The following is a 19,631-nucleotide window of genomic DNA, read 5'->3' on the forward strand; positions in this document are numbered from 1 at the left end:
ATCGACGAGACTGTGAATGGAAGAACGTGATGTCTCCCTGTGACGACGACTAATTAATAAAGTTGTGTTAACGAGACATTGTACGAGCGTTTTCCGTGGGAATGAATTTTTACTGGTTAAAATTAAATTTGAATGGTAAAGCGTTACACGTATTAACACGCTGACTGCCACGGTGATCATCGATGACCGCGATGTTTTTACTACGTTTTTTAGGATGATTAAAACGAGATATATTTCATGGGCTAAAAATTCGTCAACGATGCGAATGATTTAAATGACATTGTCAGAGAAAAATACGCGCAAATACGATATAACATTTTGCAAAAATTAAATGTTATGGCGTTGTATATTTCAATCTATCGCGGCTATATAAAATTCACGCAACAGTCAACGTGTTGAACATTACAGAGTCGAGTTGCGCTTTAACGGTAACGCCACAGAGTGCTATTAATCAACTTTATTTATTATTTAACGATGTGAACGTAATACTGCTTCGATGTACGCGTAAAATATGTATGATTACAGACATGTTTCGGGGGTATCGTGCAGACAATGTCGCGTAGTTCTGTTCCATTCCATTTTGTAGAGGCACTCGTCGTTTCAGGAATGGAGAGATCCTGCGGGAGAACTTATTCTGCAATGTAAATATATTCGGTTGTTTATACAGGCGCATGGCTAAACGCGTAGAAAGTGTTTAGCAATTTTAGCTGGTTGTCAAGTAAAGCTGTGTCAATTTACTTTGATATCTCATATGCACCAGTACACCGCGTGATGTGCTCAATACACACGTTGCAGCCCCTCGTGTGCACGCGGCGTTCGAGATAAATGGGGTTTGTAAACTAATAGCGTCAAAGCGCGTTTTTGGTATTTAAATTGCGTTAGCCGGTTAGCAGTCGAACCCGTGAGATATTAGTTTAATCATTCTCGCGCGTTCCAATATTTTAATTAGAGCGAATACGGATATCGGCGATTTAATTCGTCTGGAAATTGCCCAACTTTGTCCCCGATATTACGCCAATGTAAATTAACGAATGGCGATCGTTCGCAAATTTTTTCTATTTTATCTTATTAGTTTGTTCTCATTTGTTCGAAACGAAGCGAAAGATGGAGAATAGTTGAATCTTAAAATAATTTCTTGGTCGGAGTTTTCTCTCTACTTGACGCCTATAAGGACATCCTTCGTCTGTAAATATTAGCGTAACTTGATAAATTCAATTATTAATACAACTTGCAAAAGTGAATAGATAATAAATTCTATAATTCGTGAATTATAAAAATATCCAATATTCGTGAATTATGAAATAAGATAACTAGTACACATTGTCGCGCATTCGTATATCTTCCTTTTACGATCGATTTATATAATTTTGGTCGAGAAAGTCAAATAAATCGATAGAAAATATCTCTTCAAAGGTAAGTCAATTTCACGTTTCTGTGAAAGCGTTACATTCTCTTTTACGGTTAAACGCGTCTGCATATTAGCATCCAAAAATATGCAAATCAAATACGCGTGTCAACGTGTCGTGCAAATCGGTTCGATATGCATGCCTGAAACGTTTCCAGCAACGTGCGTTTACGATGACCGCACGTGTTGCAACATACAAGTACGAATGGTAGAGGTATACGTTTTCTTAGCAATTCGAACGGTTCGTATGGCAGAGAAGAAGTCGTAAACCTCGGTCTGTGTGTAGTACGCTTGGCTTCGATCGCCCGATAAATAATGCTGCCACTGAAACGTAAATTTTGGTTCACGCTAAGTTATAGAGGCGCAACGAGTGCATCGTTTGAAGTTAAAAGTCAGCCGGCAACTGTTCGCTGCGAAGTCATGAAATATTGCAAACGAAAGAATCGACGGTGTTTGGTCGAGCCAAATCGTCGATCGATCGTTGCTTTATAACGCTTTGTTAATTCATGACAAACGAGGCAAAGGGAATTATTAATTTCTTTTATAAAGGTCGATTAGCATTTCGAAAAAAGGCAAACATCTTCTTTCCGTTCGATGATATGAGAAATTCTTAAAGCATAATTTAAACTCATTACGCGTTCGGAAGAAGTTAAGAACGAGACGAGAGTCGCATTATTATGCGTCAACGTGCGAGATATTTTGAGTTTCACAAGTATACATTCCGTACAAGCGAGTGTCCGAAGTTCCGTTGTTTGGTGCTATCGTCAAGGGATTCGATCCTTTGAGAGTGTACTCGAACTGTCGTACATGTGGAGATCGGTCGCGCAATTAGGTTCATAATGGTGTGTGTGTGAGAGTATCGGGAAACTCCGAAAACCACCCTTATGCTTTATACATCGACCCTTCTATCCAAGCGGCAAATTAGCCTTATAACGTTGCAATTTGGAAATATTACTTTTAATGTTGGATTACCTTTATAACGCGTTAGCAAGTTTTATTGCTCATTACGGGCAAACATTACGAAGATGATAAATCATTGGAATAAAGTTTACTGCGTTGTAGGAAATATCGATAACACCAGCATTCTTGACAATGACTTTTTTTTGCTACATAAAACAGAAAAATGATTTGTCCATAAATTATTCGCTCATACAATGTTGCGAAACTTTTTATTTGCAGTGTAATTTTTGAAGATGACGATGTCACAACCATGCTATCAAGTACAATGAAACTCTGTTGTATATTCTTTTTGAAAGAAAACGCGTAATTCCAACAAGATACAGAAATGGCTGTGGTTACGAGGTAACTAACTTGTAGAAAAAATTTCCATTAAAAACTCTTCTGTCTGATTACACGGTTCGTAGACAGAACTTTTATCTTGGAAGAATAGCTCGCTACAAAGCAAACCTAAATGTTCTCTCGCGTTTAAAATCCGTATTCCTTAAGAATCGATATTTTCTCGTAAAAATTTTCAACAGAAATATATAACATTTTCGACGTTTTCTCCAAGCTATTGCGAAACTCAGAATTTCATTTAAATTGAATTATTTTCCGTGACGACGAAGGTGGACGATAAACTCAAGAAAGAAAAGAAGCAACCTGAATTCAACTGGAAGACTATTTAATTAAATCGCGGCGAGAAATGGCGGAAATAAAAAATAAAATTACCTCTTTAAGCTATCTTGATTCGTGGCATCGCTAGAGAAGTTCGGCGAAGATTCCATGATTGCTTAGACATTATAACTTGCTAATAGTCGACCGTGCAAGGTGTTATTATGAAAACGACTATTTGCAAATTGCCAGCTGGTGGAAACGAACAGTGCGTTAAGGAAAAGAAAATGAAGACGAAAGCGCGATCGTTCGTCCATCTGGTGCAAGAAAACGAAAAAAAAACCATTTCGCCGTCTCGACAGCTGCGATATTTACGGCCAGTGAATGGAACGAACGTACAGGATTCGAATCTATTGATTGGTGTCCGTAACTTTTTCAGCTGTTTCATGTTTCACGTAAAATGAACTGGTAACTTTAGGCGATCCGTATTTAGAGAGGTTTTCAGGTATGTAATAGATCAAGTATTTTGGCGGACTTTGCGCGCGTATACGAACGAGTTATACAGTTGCGAGAAGTCAGCGAAATTACTCGTGGACATGCACGTACCGATGGCATAACTCATGGTTGTTCTTATCGTCTTACTAACAACGCGATAAACGCACGTACACTTGTGTACGTTTCGATCTCGTCCTTTACTCGTTTCCGTCTCGATAAGCTTAATAAACGGTACGTTTCACGAGCTCTAACATTATCGGCTATCCAATAATCACTTTTGATACTATTCGAACCAAGTCACGACAGACGGACACTCGTATCTCCTATTTCTTCCTAACATCCTTTTGATATTGTCTGTTTGTAGGTATGGACCGAAACAAGCGTTAAAAAGAATCTAGTTGTGAACGAAATTAAAGCGCGGGTAAATCAAGTCTAAGCGCACGTGTTTGTTTAACAAGAAAGTGTACGGCTTTATGTTGTTTCTTTGCGGTGAAAGGAGCTTGCGGATCTGCCGTTGCTGCAAGCAAGTCCGGGAGGAAAATTACCGGGAGAGAGCGAGGCGTTTTGTTTCACGAGGCGTGAAATATCAGATATCGATTGGAAATTCGCGGATAAATACACGACAAGTTTCGTCGTTCATTGAAAATATGAATTACCAAAGGCTCCTAGCTATCTCTTACCTGTGTCACGACTAGATCATCATTTTTGAGAATATCGTTGAAAATTTAATGGAATCGTAAAAGATTTCCAAGAAACGTGCCTTTTTAACGATTCAAAATAATTCCGAGATGTTTCGCTCCAACCAATCTTTTGTCGATTTTTCCATCAAGGTTTTCATCGCTTTCGCTTTCCATCTAGCGTAGGAAATTTCCAATCAGCATGCTTTTATGGTATCATAGACACCCTTCCACGCGCCCTTAGCGCATGGCTTAATAGGGATAGGGAAAGAATAAACGATATCTGAACGGGTTTGACGCTTTTCATGATATTTAAAAGCAAGAATGTTTCTCTGCGTGAAATTTCTCGACTTTACGGATCTCTTCATCATCTCTTGACTTCATAAAAACGCTGCGTTTATGATATTCGCAGGTATCGAGGACTATGGACGTAGAAATTCTATCGTCCGTAATACTAATATTCTGAATGAAAAATAACTTCTTATTATCAAAAATAAGTTACGTACCATGCGGCAAAAAAGCGACGACAAACAAATGGTAAACGTCCAAACTATTAAAACTTGTAATTCATTCTACGTATGACAACTCTTTTTTTAATGTCGCGACGCATTTGTGTTGCGGCACATCGTCATTCTATTTCGCAGTAAAATGGTTTCAATGTAATTGCGAGTGCTTTCCTTTATTCTTCGAGATGGACAGATTTTACAAAAATAAGAAAAGTTGTTACGAAATTTCGAAAACTATGAATTCCGAACTGCGTTTTTTCCAATTTGTGGAAGGCTCCGTAAAATTAAACGTACGTTCACGCACGCATAGTTGGAGCGCGATCTCCAATCTTGTTTACTCGATGACATACCTCTATTTGTTAAATTAACAATTATTATTGTCGGTTTCCCAACTACGATCGATGGTTTGGACAAAAGCTGTTTCATGGTTGTAGGTCGTAATGTAGAAGAGAATCGTGGTCGCAACTGCATGGTTAATATGAAATAACCTCGTGCATTACACGCGTTACATTTATGCTCTTGTGGACCGCCAGTATAATTCAAATATCATACACATGTTCGGCTAAGCAATAAATAATTGTACCAAATATACCGTGATTTAACCGTGACCTATCCAGGAGTATACGGTATACACGCAAGATCAAAATTAATTTCGATAATACGTTACTACCCTCGCGGTATTCCAGTAACTAAATACTTATATCGTAATTTCGGAAATACGATAGTTTATACCCTGGCGCTGTAGCTATATCTATTCTTAGAGAGTTAAAACTGTTGGCCATTTTAGATGCTCTTCAATATGTTCTTTCGTACGATCCGATCTCAATTTCACTTGAAGAAAGATACGAATGCTATGTTACGTATATCGCTTGCGACATGCAGATGGAACAAAATTTGTCTGGTCATGTTACGAAGGTGTGAAATTTCCTTGCATTATGTCATCGGTGTCGAAACCAAACACGTATGAAGGATGCTTATGAAACCATCGTAGAATAACGACAACCTCTCAACTTGAGAAGATAGTACACACGATTTTCTGTGTTCTATGACATGACCAACAATAAGAGAGATAGAGAAGGGAATTGGTCAAATTCTTACGAACAGATTCTTACGTTTGTAATATTTTTCTGCAGGCGATAATTTGCTCGAGCTACTGCATGAATTTCTACGTATTTTTGTTTGTAACAAAATTGAGACGTTGACAAAAGGTGGAGATGGTCGGTTTGGCTTTTGAGAGCCTCGCACGTTGATTGTTTTGAATGATGTATGAGATAGTTTAGAGATAGCAAGCAAGCAGATATTGCGTTGCCTCGAAGACCATTGATCCTGAAGGATTTGACTATAATGTGCGGAAGGCGAGGTGCTTTTTGGTAAGAAGACTGTGAGGAATAGCACGGATTTACTCTAAAACCTCGGAACCGAGCGCATGGCTGAGCAAGTCGGTCATTCCCTGCTATAAAACATTTTTACTATTTTTATTTTTCCAACTTTATATTTACAGGATTTTAATTAATACGACCTATATTTTATTTAAATATTCTGAATAGAATATTGCACTAGATTTTAATATATATTTCGATCCTATAGAGTCATTGGAAAGTGAGAGTATTCTTCATCAGGCAAATTATACTGTAACTGTATTCCATTGTAAGAAACAATAAATTACCAATGGTGATTTTGAATTGAAAAGATACCGTATGCAACTTGGAAAAACGAGGAAATATTAGCGAAGACGATCAGCAATCTCGAATTATGCGCGATGGAATATATGAAAGGTAAAATTGCGCTTGCGAGTCACTTGGTCGCCGTTAATGGAAACGACATTTCGATGACGATAAAGTACTGTGTCGTGGAAGTTGGGCTCGTGATGCGTTCGTGGTCCCTGCACTTACGTAACGAACGGCAGAGATATTTATCGCGAATGTAGCGAGTAGTTCGCCGTTCACCAAGGTTCAAGCGCTCCTTTACTTTTGCTTGAACGTAGACGGAAGCAGCGCCCTGTTCGTGCTACTGCTTTGAATCTCGTTATCCATGCTTCCACTCTGTCGCGACATTATTTCCATTCGAAATAACTTAATGGCACCGATCGTACCGAAGAAAAATCCACGTGTTCTTTTAAAATAAAAACAAAATTATGTAGCGACCTCCGTGTTTTTTCTTTTTTTTGTCGTGTTATTATTTCTATTTTCTCCTTTTATCTTCTCTCTGCTGCAATACACTTTTCTCCTCTGTTGTGTTCAGAAAGTCTTGATCGAAAAGCGCGGAACAACACTGCGACGAGTTATTGATCGCGATGAGTGCGAAGGAAAGTTGTGACGACAAAGTTCGCCATTGTGGCGCGATTAAATTTTATTCCTCTGGACGCGGCAAGTTTCTGCCGCAACTTCGCGACATCGTGTATTATTTTCGACTTTCGATGGAAAACTCTCGGGTTGGCCCCGGGCTTTTTCTTTATCATCGTCCGAAGACTCTAATAAAGGACCTAATAGCGGAAGAATTTCCACGTTGATAGAAAATTCATGGATCCAGAGCGGGAGAAGATTTATGCGCCGCGATCCTTCCAGAATGTCCCGGTTCTCCTCAAGGAGCGTGTTCACTCGTTCGGAAACTATTGATATAGAGTAATGTCGTTCTCATTTATTGGAGCAGGAGCACGAATCACGATAATTAATATTCCGTTGCATTGAAAATGTTACAATAGTATTCCGCTGCGAGTAGAGGCATAGCTAATGGTAATCGAGAAGCTTATCCTCCAAGTAATTGTAAAACGTTTCAGAAATTTCAGAAAATTTCAGAAATTTAGGGTAAAAAATCAATTTTTTTTTGGTTAGAGGAATCAATTTGGCATTCATAATATCAAATGATGGAATAGTATGTTCAAAGAGGAATGTCCTTTAAATATTATACATCAGATTACGATACTAGAGAAAAACATTGCTTATTTATTCTAATCTATATTATCATTTTCAAGTAGTTTTTTCAAACATGAATTCTTCGATTCGACTATCTAACACCAAATTCGTGATTATCTTCAAATTCAATCTACGCGTGATTACTTTCGCTCCAATAACTGTACTATGTAAATAATCACCTCCACTCCATTAATCTGACGTGCAGCGTATCTTGACTATCGTCGCGTTGCACGTATAATCGTTACGGTGCATTTGTATCAGGGAACGTAGTACAAGTAGACGAAATTTTTCTATTTAAAGAAAGGACACTGAATAATATGTAATTAAGAAGATTAATTTTGGGTTTTCCTTCGCTGACAATGAATTATCCTTCGATATTATATGTATCTGAGATACAAAATTTGTTTATTTACAGACAATGGGTTTTCGTGGAAACTCGCTTTTCTTTGGCTCGCACATAGTTCGCGTTAGGGTAGCGAACCTGTTGCCTGCAATGAATAGCCCAAAGTATATATTTAAAGCCCGTTGCTTCGCTTTTGCAGTTTCAGTAATGAAAACTGATTCTGAAGTTCTGAATCTCGTTTTTGGAATCCGTTGCTTCGGTCAATGTTTGTAGTGTTTTTTCCTTTCCAAAACTCGCTGCTTCGGTCAAACTGTTTTTACAATCCTGCTCTCGAAGTTTTTCATTTTAGCCGATCCAAGCAAGAGCTTTCCCGGTAAAACGTTTGTTTGTGGTCAGTGATTGGTTCATCTAGATAAATAGCATATTTTTCATTACATAGTTACTAATCGCTTGATTAGCGATGTCATCGTTTGTTGAAAACACCACTGGTCTTTGCCTAAAGATAAGCGGATGAAGATTAAGTAATATCATAGAATTTCTACCAGGTTTCCTAATCATTCAAGGTTCGATTTCCACTGAACCGTTACAAATGCCTTATCCCTCTATCCTTCGGAAACTCCAGGTTCATAGCACATCTTAGACCATTGAGAATGCTAGATAACGTCGGTCTACTTCAGGTCTAATAACCAAATCCTTCGGAAATCATTTAACGGCAACCGTACCTAGTTCAGTATTGATCGCGAGCTTATTCGACATGCCATGACTAGCTAGAAATAAAAAAAAAAAAAAGAAGACATCGTTGGTGAATTAATATCTCATGGCATAGAATATCCAACATAGAAGGAAAAGGAGGATAGAGAGCGTATTGAATGGCATAGTAGATGCCAGATTTCCAAGTATATGGAGAGGCTATCCTTGGAATTCAAGATAGATCGATTGTGGCTGGCACTTCTGTGGACTGTTCCGATCATAAATCATGCTACGATATGTCTATGTATCGAGAGATGAAGTGGCCTTGAATACTTGCAAATGGTCGCAGGGTAATATCAGCAAGAAACGATGAGACCGTGGACGCAAGAAATAACAAAGATTTTGTTTGCCGAAGCTTGGCGAGTTAGTTCGAACCGGACGATCGATCGTTTCTACCAAACTTTGTCCTTAATGGATAAGCTCGCTCGGACCTATTATGCAAATGACAGGTAAGATCTAGCAAAAAGTTAGGGTCATCTTCCAAAAATGATCGTTCTTTGCTTCGAATTTCTCTGTGGGTTGCATTAGCAAGATTTTCATTTGACTTTGCTATCTCTTTAATGTTTCTATGATCAGTTCACGAGAATGAAATAGATTATTCGAAAGTAGGTTTTATAAAACAAATCAGATAAATAGACGTATCTAACGCAAATCGTATTCAGAGTTTGTACTGTACATTAGCGTGTTTTTGAAATGTACCTGGTGACAAATTAACGAATGTTTTTAATATATTTAACGATGTGAGCATAAAGTTTGTAGTATGTTAATAATATTACTAAAGATTAAAGCAGAGGATGCGCAATTTATGTAATATCAATTGTGTGTAAAATAAACTATGACAACAATGCTAAACTGATAAATTGTATGAGAATATAATATGATACTAATGTCAATCGGAAAGCAGTACATTTTCTTTTCAAACCATAAATACGAACGAATAGTAAAAAAATACTGAAATTTTATGCGTTAGACTTACTAATTATTTATCCGATAGATGATTGAGCATAAATTGAGAAATTATGCAAATCTGCGAAAGTTATAACCCTAGAAAGTTATAACTTACGCCTTAAGTAAGCTCGGGGAAAATAATTTTCAGAATCTTTTACAGTATTTTCCGCTTGTATGTTTTAATTACTTGGAGGACAAATTAGGTGGTAGTTGGAAAATTCTCGTTGAAGTTAATAGCCAGCTGCGATTCCCCTTCACAGTGGGAAGATATTAGCGGCGTGAGGAGCAGGCAAATTATCGGACTGAATGCGATTGTACGAGGTCCGGCAAAATCGTGCACACTGGACCAGCGGTCCTAATAAATCAACCGTTTTTGCAGGACAATGTATTTGGCGTCGAGCTCAAGCCACGAATCCCACTAACACCACCCACTTGGCACCTTGCCATTTTGACTGGATTGTATATATCATCGATGACAAAATATGCGACTTTATTGCTGTCACTTTTTCGACCTATGAATAAGGTAGTTACTTTCCATGGGAACTTTTAGGAAGCAATTTAGTTTTTTCTGACCGACGACAAAAAATGTATCAAACGTACGTAGAATGGACTCTCTTCTATGAGGCATCAGAAATCCTTGTGTTTTACGTAAAAATGAAGTTTAATAAAATAATTTAATATATATATGAAATTGAGTAAAACAAAATATATCTTCACAATGAAAAAAAAAAAAATAATTTATATTTTTATGGAGAGAACTAAAGAAATGTAATTCGTTTCGCCTGCTAAAAAGATGTGACTCCATTTTGGATATTTTGTATATTTTTGTATATCAAATGCATTCCGTGGAATCTTGTATCTTTAAATTTATCGTAAACGGGTAAAAATCCGCAGTCTAATAATATCTAGCCTAATAATTGCTATATCCCTTCTGTCGACGGTATTTATATCAATTTTAAATATAAATTTGCGTCAGCTAACTTGAAAAATGCCATTCCATCTACATGTACAAATATTTTTGTACGTAACGACGTATAGTATTTCGCTGAAAAGCAATACGGTTGTAACAGGCGATAGAATCAATGATCGGTGGCGTTGATCGTTTACCAGCTAGGCAAGCTCTTTTATATCGTTGCGTGAGCTTCTGCGTCGTCTATTTTCCACGGGGAACGAAACGCGTTCACACCCAGATGAGAATCTACTGGTAGGCGAGTATGCGGCTAGCTAAACAACATGTTTACAAGCAAGTGACATCGGTGACCTCTTCGTGGTGTGTTAGCCCTGATTGAGAAGCGTTGCTTTGACCGAGTTACAATGTACCCAGCCAATTGACCACGCTGATAATTGCTTTTTGCATCGATATACAAAATTCGAATCGTTTGCTCATCCGTTTGCCTTCCATTTGTTAATCCTGATTACAGAAACGAACAATTTTCTGATGTTTCTTCGATGTTATAACACGAGCTTTTCATCGAGGATGGAGTATGATATCCATTTTCTATTAGTTTCAAAAATACCATCGCTGAAATGAAAATCCAGTACTGACATGACAAATAAGAAAATTATTATAAACTTGCAACTGAAACTCTATTATTTTAACTTCGATTTATAGAATGTTTTACGCTATTGGTTGCTTTCAAACTGATTACGGTGATATTTTTACCGTAAATCAAATAACTTTCTGGATCTACCAGCTATCGGGCCGTGTCCGAGCTTCGATGATTTGAACGTCGTTCCACAACTCTCGGAAATCCTACACGTTAAAAGTTAAGGGGTTGGTCGTAGCTTAGCGTGCTTCCGAAACGGAGCAGTGCGGAGGCGTGTCGTATAGCTTTTGTCCCTCTAAATTAAATCGTCCTCCTTCTCCATTTATTATCGATTGCAAGAAGAGAACCGTGACTGGATGAAGCAAAAAATGTTTATCCGGCGAGGCAATAAACGTGGCCAGAGTCCCCGCGAGCGAAATTATTTTAATTGCGTCAATTAAAGGGAAATTTATTTCGTGGCGACAAAAAGCGAGAAAAATTTCGCGTAACGATCAACGTTTATGCCTCCCACGTTCACTGATCGTTAATAGTAGTTGCAGCTACGAGAGGCACGGTCCTGGACCATCGAAGATAGTGGAAAGAAATAATATTTAACGGGTGTTCATTTATTTGCCGTATACGTTCTGCGAGCAAATCTTTAAGAGGGACGAAACTGATGTAAATTAACGCTCCAGATAGAAACAATACGAAAGAGGCCATGAACGTTACGAACATCCACTTCGTTCGCTATGCTTGTTCCTGCGATATGGGTTCGTTTCAACCCGAGACTTTAGTTAATTATTCTGGTATCGTCAACAACGCTGTTCGTATTATCATCAGTCGCGTGGCGTACATGGTTCAGCGTACTAAAATAAAGCTGCTTTGTTGTTCGTCGGACGTGCTTTTCTTCGTGCCGTTCCCTTCCAATAATCATAATGGAACACCGTATGGTAGGTCGCATACCGGCGAAATACGTCCTGACGTTTGCTTTTATTACGAATGCCCTTGTCTCCGCTATTGCCGTGACTGCGTTTACATCGCCCTTTTTCTATTTCGCCGAAGGATCTTGACCCCGAATTCCACGCTCGCAGGAAAATTTATTTTCAATTGTGGGAATCCCTTGCTTGTGCGCGAACAAGTCAGTGAGAAACAACCGGAGGAGTTACTCATCGGCGAGAGATGTCGATCGAGGACGATAAATAACGAGCGGGAGGAGCGACTATAGGAGTTAAAGTGTTTTCTAGAGCTAGCATTTTCCACAGCAAAAAGTTGACCTCCTTTTTGCATGGACTTGTAACTTTTTGCTCGCTCTTGTACGTACGAATATCTCGTAATTCTTCGAACAATGCATGGTGAGTTATACCTTTGTTCCATCGTATAGAGAGGCATCCCTTCCAGTTAACAGTTTTATAATGGAAAGAAAAATATTTATTATACATGGTAGATGCGAAAGCTGTTGAAAAATATAATACTTTGGAAAGTTGAAATTTATTAGATAATTTTGTGAAATTTTCAGAATTATTAGGATACTTGCAAATCCCAGACAGTTTAAGTTCAATAGCGGAATATGTTCAATTTTGATTAATTTTGTAAATTATACTCGTCTATATCATATCGTATAGTTTCTTTAAACCGTATACTTTCTATAATATTTCTGTATTGTTTGTAAATGTATACGTCGGAAGACATTTAGGAAATTTTTTTCGAGGAGATACTTAAAAAATTTTAGTCCGGACGAATCTTCTATAATCAAAAGGGTTCTGACGATGATGAAAAATTTCTCTGATATCAATTACTATTCAAAGAATTGCAAGCTTTTATATTTTGCAGTATTATCTATTTCCCGAACATTACCATTATCGAATACATAGAATTATTTCGATGAAAATTTCGTCCACGTGATTAGAAAATATTACATATATAATATCGTATACGGGTTCGTAATAAAGTTTTGCAATTAATTATGACGACAAACTAGCGGACTGGGCTCGGTGGAAAGGGTCGTAATAGCTCAATGGAAAACTCTCGTCCGATCGACGCAGGTAAATAAGTTTTCCCGCGCGTACCACCTAGCTATATCGCACTGGTATCGAACTGCTGGCCTCGACTAGTGGCATCGATATGGCGCGAGCGTTTATTAACATCGAAGTGCTTTCAACGAATATGAGCATCGAGTAATCCATAGGGATAAGGTAGGCCGAAAGGCAATCCGTTCCCTATTTTCGAGTATTTTCGACAGAAAGAGGAACTATGCCAGCGTTAAAAGCTTTATCGTTCATCATTCACATCTCGTTATATCTTCTCTTCATCGCGCGATTATTTCGAATCGAGTGCACGAAAGAAAGGATTGAATTTTGATAATTTGCTTCATACTTTCTTTCAGCATAAATGATACTGCGAGGGAATACGCGACTTTGCAATTACATTATGCGCTAGATGTCTAGATCTAAATTGAAGATTGATCAAGTAGGTATGAAGTATGTAGGAATATAAATGAATGGTAAAAGATGTAGACAAATCAATGTTATGTGAATCACATTTTTGTACGCTGTATAAACGCATTTAACATATATATATATGTCACTATTATATATGTGTATATGTCACTCGAACGCTTTACCTACAATCGCTGCTGCTTTATTTCTTATAAATTTCATATCGACGAATTTTCAGTCTGCGAGCCACGGAAAAGTAAAATTCTCCGCGGTACGAAGGCACAGGAAATAGTTTTCAATATTCTGAGGCAGCTCGATATGAAGTATCACCGTTCGACGTACGTACACGTACCTATCTACACAGCTTCGGTCCCTATAACGAAATCGATTCAGTCGCGATTCGCCACCGAGACTGGTCATTTTAACTTTCGTTGTTTATTGTATTTTATTGTACACGAGTCGGTCAATCGAGGTTTATTCTCAACAAAACCAACATGGTGCTTCTAAAACGGTTTATTCCTGTTTCTGACGATCGGGTCAGGCTTTCCGAAAATTAACTGCCACTACTACGGAGAATTCTGGTTACAATACGTTGCAAGATCTAGTGTTTTAAATGAATAATTGGCTCGTAAATAGTGTTAGATAGGCATTCTTAGATACGACTTGAAAAAGAATGTAAATTCATGAATATAACGCGAAGTAAGCGATTCTTTTGATTAATAGTCTCGTGATACGATCGCGTGAGCCGGTAGTTTCAGTCGAATGGTGTTGTTGATCGCAACGTAATCGGCCGTTTACCAACTATTGTTAACAGCTCGGTAAATACGTAGGTGTAGCAGCATACGCATTCCGTGCCAACTTTTATGGTTTAAATTATTCAAGTGCTTATTGATTTTATGCTTTTTTTTAGAACGAATAGACAGAGAAATATACCAACTGTTTGTGGCAACCAACAACAAGTGCTAAGATATAAATGTTGTATCTATTATTTCGTACGAATTCTTTTAGTTTTCGAACAGTCTGCATGTTCTTAGAACTCTATCTCTTTACCAGAAAGAACGTTTCAGAGGTTACTCGCTAAATGAAGTTAAGATACATTTCAGAAAATTGGCTAACAATTATTCCGCAGACTTTCTGTTTTATTATCAAAGAATTTTATTTTTCTAGGCAGGCGAAGTAAAGTAAAGTATCGCGTTTAATAAACATCTTGATTTCTGTTATAATCTATTAGTCGTACGTTCCTTTTTAAGACACCGTATACATTCGTTAATTCTAATCCTCTCAAAGGAATATAATTTGAATTTACGAGCGGAGAATTCATTTTGACAACAAGTTTGCAGAACAAGCGTGCCGTAGTGAGGTTCATAGCTGATTCAAAGAGGGTTTGATAACAACGCTTGTTGCGTCGTGGTGCAGATTTCGTTGCCAGATTCTGTCGTGCCTCTTTATTTCAACGTTTCCGCCACCTAAATTGAATTCGCGCCACTGAATCCGCGTGTAAACAAGTAAATAAGTCTGCCGCAAATCGACCGCTGCGGGAAAGCTAATCTTTAGTGAAATTTCACTGACCACTTCATTGATGAGTTGTTCGCCAAACAGACCGTGCGATTTTAACCTACTTCCGTTGGTATTTTGTGAACAGAGAGGCAACGTCAAATCGTCCAATTTGTTTGGAACCTGTTTACATTTATTTACTGTAATATATTATTTATTTGGTAATCGATGATGTACGTAAATGTAATAGCAGTAATAAAAACGCAGACTCGACGCCGTGCGAATCGCTTGGTAAGAAAAAGAGCGAAAGGAAAATGAGAAATTTGTTTAACAAAAAGCATTTGATAAATACGATCGCGTCGATAAAAAGAGAATGAAGTGGAAATCGGAAGTTTGTTCGGCGAAAAGTGTTTGGTAAGAAGTGAATATTCGCACGATAAAAATTAATAAATATTTACCGATCTTTAACGTGTTTGCTCTTCTCTTAAAGTAATTTGTAAACAATATACATCGGTCTTTTTATACTGTGATATTGTTTGGTTTAGATAATGGTTTTTGACTTCGATAAATTCATCATTCAAGCACAATACAGTTATGATATTGATATTATCGAAGGTGAAATAAATATCGAAGAAGAATGCCTAACATTTTCATATATAATATTAAAAAAATAACTACTCATGCCGTATATTACCTGTGTCAGGCTATGTGAACAAAGAATTTTCTCGTATGATTTCCTGAAAAGAAGAACGTCGAACGAACGTCGGAACAAAATCAACTGACCGATGCCGCCAATAAAAGGGGAAAATTTTTCATTCGGCGATATCGAATCCAATGTTCTTCCTCGTCTCTATACATAGTCGAAAGATAACGTTATATCAAAGTTCTTCGTGGTCGAACAGAACGATTGAACAGAACGATCGTACACTCCGAAAAGGGCGGAACGCTCCAAGTTTTCAATCCAATTAAATTTTTCTCTGGTTCTTATATCGATTCAGCCTCTCTTTAGGTCGGCTGACTCGGTTCACCCAAGAAGATACCTGTAATTTCTGACAGTGGAATAAAAACCTTTCACTCGAGCACGACGAACGACGTATATTTTGCTTGTCGGGATTATCGGCGAATGCTCCTTCAACGATACAATGCTTTGAGGGAGATAGTTTTATAGACGATCGAACTACAACGACGACCGTGTTCCACTTTCAAAGAAAATAATGTTTTTCTTCAACACGTGCCATGTTTGAATAGCACTGCATCGAGGAATTTGAATTGCTTCCCTTCAGATAATACTATTGTATCGCGTACCAGTATTGTCAACTTTTATTACTTTGCAAATTGGAATGCTGTATTTTTTCCGTGCTTGTATCAATTTTTTTTCTCGTAACTAGTGCGTTGATTGATACTTGTATACACAGTAAAATTTCAGCCTGCAAAACAATTTGGATGATGCCGTTGTAACAAATATGATTCGTTCATTTTGTCCGTTTATATTTTTATAATTGTTTGCCTGTAACAAAATTGTTTGTTTCTCCGATTTAATAAATATCGCTGATGTGAAACGGTTCATACAAAACATTGACTGGTTACATCCGATAAATTACATCAGAAATCGAGAATTCTACATTACAGCTTATTTAAAAGTTCATTTATGCGCGTGTTTCCTTGCAAACCAAATAATTTATGTTCGTACGATCGCAATCGTTTGTACCTTGATCCAGCGTGAATTGAATTAATTTGAATTTTTGGCACGAAACTTGTGCGAGAAACAGAGAAAATTGGTCGTTTTGTAAGTTCAAACAAGTTCGATTTCAGTACGGTCCAGTAACTGTGGATCGTTGGTGTCTGTGCACGGTGCTCGTAGAGAGCCCAATGTTTCCCATAGAATACTCGGAACGAGAAGGCTAAGGCGTTTCCTCTCGCCAACCCCGGCCTGTATTCTCTTTTGGTCTGTATAGCCGAGCAGCGGCTCACCGCTCTGCGGTCTAAAAACTTGCCGAAGAGAAATTCAGCGAAATACGCAGGGTTTCCCTTTTAGAACCGCGTCCTGTATACACGGGAGCGCAATCTACGTTCAAGAGTGCAGGATAGGTGTCCGTTTCTTTCGTTCTACTCGGTACCGGTTTGACTGGGTTACGAGATGCGACGATTCCTCGACTTAATTGACCCTGGATTTCATTTACAACACACGGATGCCTCGACTATCCCACGTCGCTTATGGAAACTCCTTTTACAGCGATTCTTAGCATAACGGACTAACGCTACGAACTATTGTTCTTGCAATGCGTCAATTTTATGAAAACATCGAACAAGATTGTACAACACATTTTAGTCAAACTTGAATTAACAGCAAAGTATGGTCCTGCACTCGTTGATAGTAATTTTAGTACAGACAGGTTGCAGATACAGTTGCGGATAAAGGAAAGTTTGCAATTGATACGCTGTGAATTTTAGTAACTTTTCTGCTAAAAATCGCATACCATATTGGTAATAGTCATCTGTTTCGTGATATACATATAGCTGTTATATTTATTCGTTGCTCCTATTAAGTATAAATCCATTTTGTAAAATTGTAATGTCTTCTTCTCTACTTCTTATTTTATAAACTTTGTTTCCTTATTTGCATTTCATATAAAATACAGATGCAAAAATGGGAAAACTGTCACCACTGAAAGCTTGAGTCACTGTACTCGGAAACGAGAGATAATATGCAACGGACGAAGAGGATAATGTGGGATATCAGTAACAAATTATCGATATTGAATAATATATGCATACATAAAAACTATTCGATTTATTGTAAACAATTAATCATTTGCAATACCCCATAACTTTCGCTGTTTTAATTTTCTATCCCGCACGTTAATTTTTTTCTGGAACTAGGGGATCTGGTCAAAATAGCGTAGGCGGTATAATTAACGCGCGGATACACCGATACTCCGGAATATAGCGTCGAAAATTTATTCGACCGCTTTTTATCGGACACATATTTAACCGGTCGTTTGAATCGCCGATAATGGGTAGACCGCGCAAGTACGCTCTAATTATTATTATCTGTTTGGGTAAAGCAAAATGCGAATTATTTCGTAAATTATAAGTTAGCGATACGCGTGACACGACGTGTGGTTGCGGCGAATCCGTGAAACGAAGTTGTAATATACAATTTACTGGATAAAATGAACTGAGAGATCATGTAATTAACATCGGCTAGTTGCTGCGGTTAATGTCACTCCTAATGAGATGTAATTTACAATATAATGACACGTAGCAGGGACGCTTCGCTGAAAATCAGAGGCGCACGAATTCTCCTGGCGAACGAAATGCACGGTTGCTCCTCTTGCAGAGCAGTCGCGCTGTCTGACCAGCTGTATCTGGGTTAATTAATTCTCGCGTTACGTTTACGATGCGTGCAACCGTAAACGACACGACTCTTTTCGCCAAGTTGTTCCGCGAGACAAAAGCCCGCGAAGTCAAACTTTCGAATGGTCGTTTTGCGACCATGTCTGCTCGAATAAATAAGCTACTGAGAAAGCCAAGAAAATTTTTTTCATCGTCAGATTCTTTTGCACGAATGAGGTAAATGGCCAAATGTGCGTGAAGCGAACGTGCAATATTTTCTGCAGCATAAGAGATCGCGAACGATTTCGTAAAATTATTTTCTAGGTAAAATCTCTACCTTAGAATTCATGTTTTATATGTAAAAAATAATGCATTGTATATTTCTCAACGTTTACACGTTTTGCATTTCAATATGTAAGTGTTTGGTTTGATTATAATGAATTATAATTATAAATTGTTAATTCTAAGTTAACACAGTTAACCGTAGTTGGTAGCGTTTATGATAGGAACAGTAAACAATGCCGTTTTCAAGAGAAATGTTACTTAACGTTCTACGTCATGAACAAATGTCAGAGTCACGTTTTATGCATGGCCGTAGAAAATTTACATTTCTGCCGTGTCATATAAACAGCTGGATTTAGCTTCTCAATAGCGATCGATGTGTCATAAACTCTTGACATGGTGTGCACCAGGGCCGTTTCCCCATGGGTCTAGTCCCTCTGTTGATCACCTTACTAGCCTCCTAGTTAGCGATACGTACAACAAAGGGATACAACAGACACAGCAAAGATATATATAGTCACAAGAATATTAATCAAGCAAGTAACTGTCACGCGCGAGATTTGACCAACTATTATTCCCTATTCGATTCCCAGAAGTAACAGAAGAGACAGATCGTTATAATATAATTTCACACAAAATTAAGTTACAAATCAAACGAATGTTTGTAGGCATAGTAGCGAATGTAGACTAGAATGTAGTAGGCATAGTAGTTGTAATTATTTTTATAGCCACTAAAGACTCTAAAGCCATTATCCTTACAAAGTTTCTATAAGTATCCAACTAACTTTCGCCAATCACTATAGCATGTATATTGAAAATGGTTTATGTTTTTTGTCATTTCTGAATATGCAGATGAATCATCGAATCCATATTACACCGAGACGTTTATCAGACATATATGTACGAACTCGTAGAGAACATTAGTCGTAATTAACGGTTTTGTTTAATATTGCACTTGTAATTACTAGCCA

General features: G+C 37.8%; 1 protein-coding gene across 1 annotated transcript in view; it reads left to right on the forward strand.

Annotated features, from left to right (window-relative positions):
• Window positions 1–19,631, forward strand: part of LOC117230729 (suppressor of lurcher protein 1) — a 524,767-nt gene that overhangs the window by 4,735 nt on the left and 500,401 nt on the right. The gene's annotated exons all lie outside the window — the stretch shown is intronic.

This window comes from Bombus vosnesenskii, unplaced genomic scaffold (assembly GCF_011952255.1).
Source record: "Bombus vosnesenskii isolate JDL3184/JDL3185 unplaced genomic scaffold, Bvos_JDL3184-5_v1.1 scf7180000013267, whole genome shotgun sequence".
Lineage (NCBI taxonomy): Eukaryota > Metazoa > Arthropoda > Insecta > Hymenoptera > Apidae > Bombus > Bombus vosnesenskii.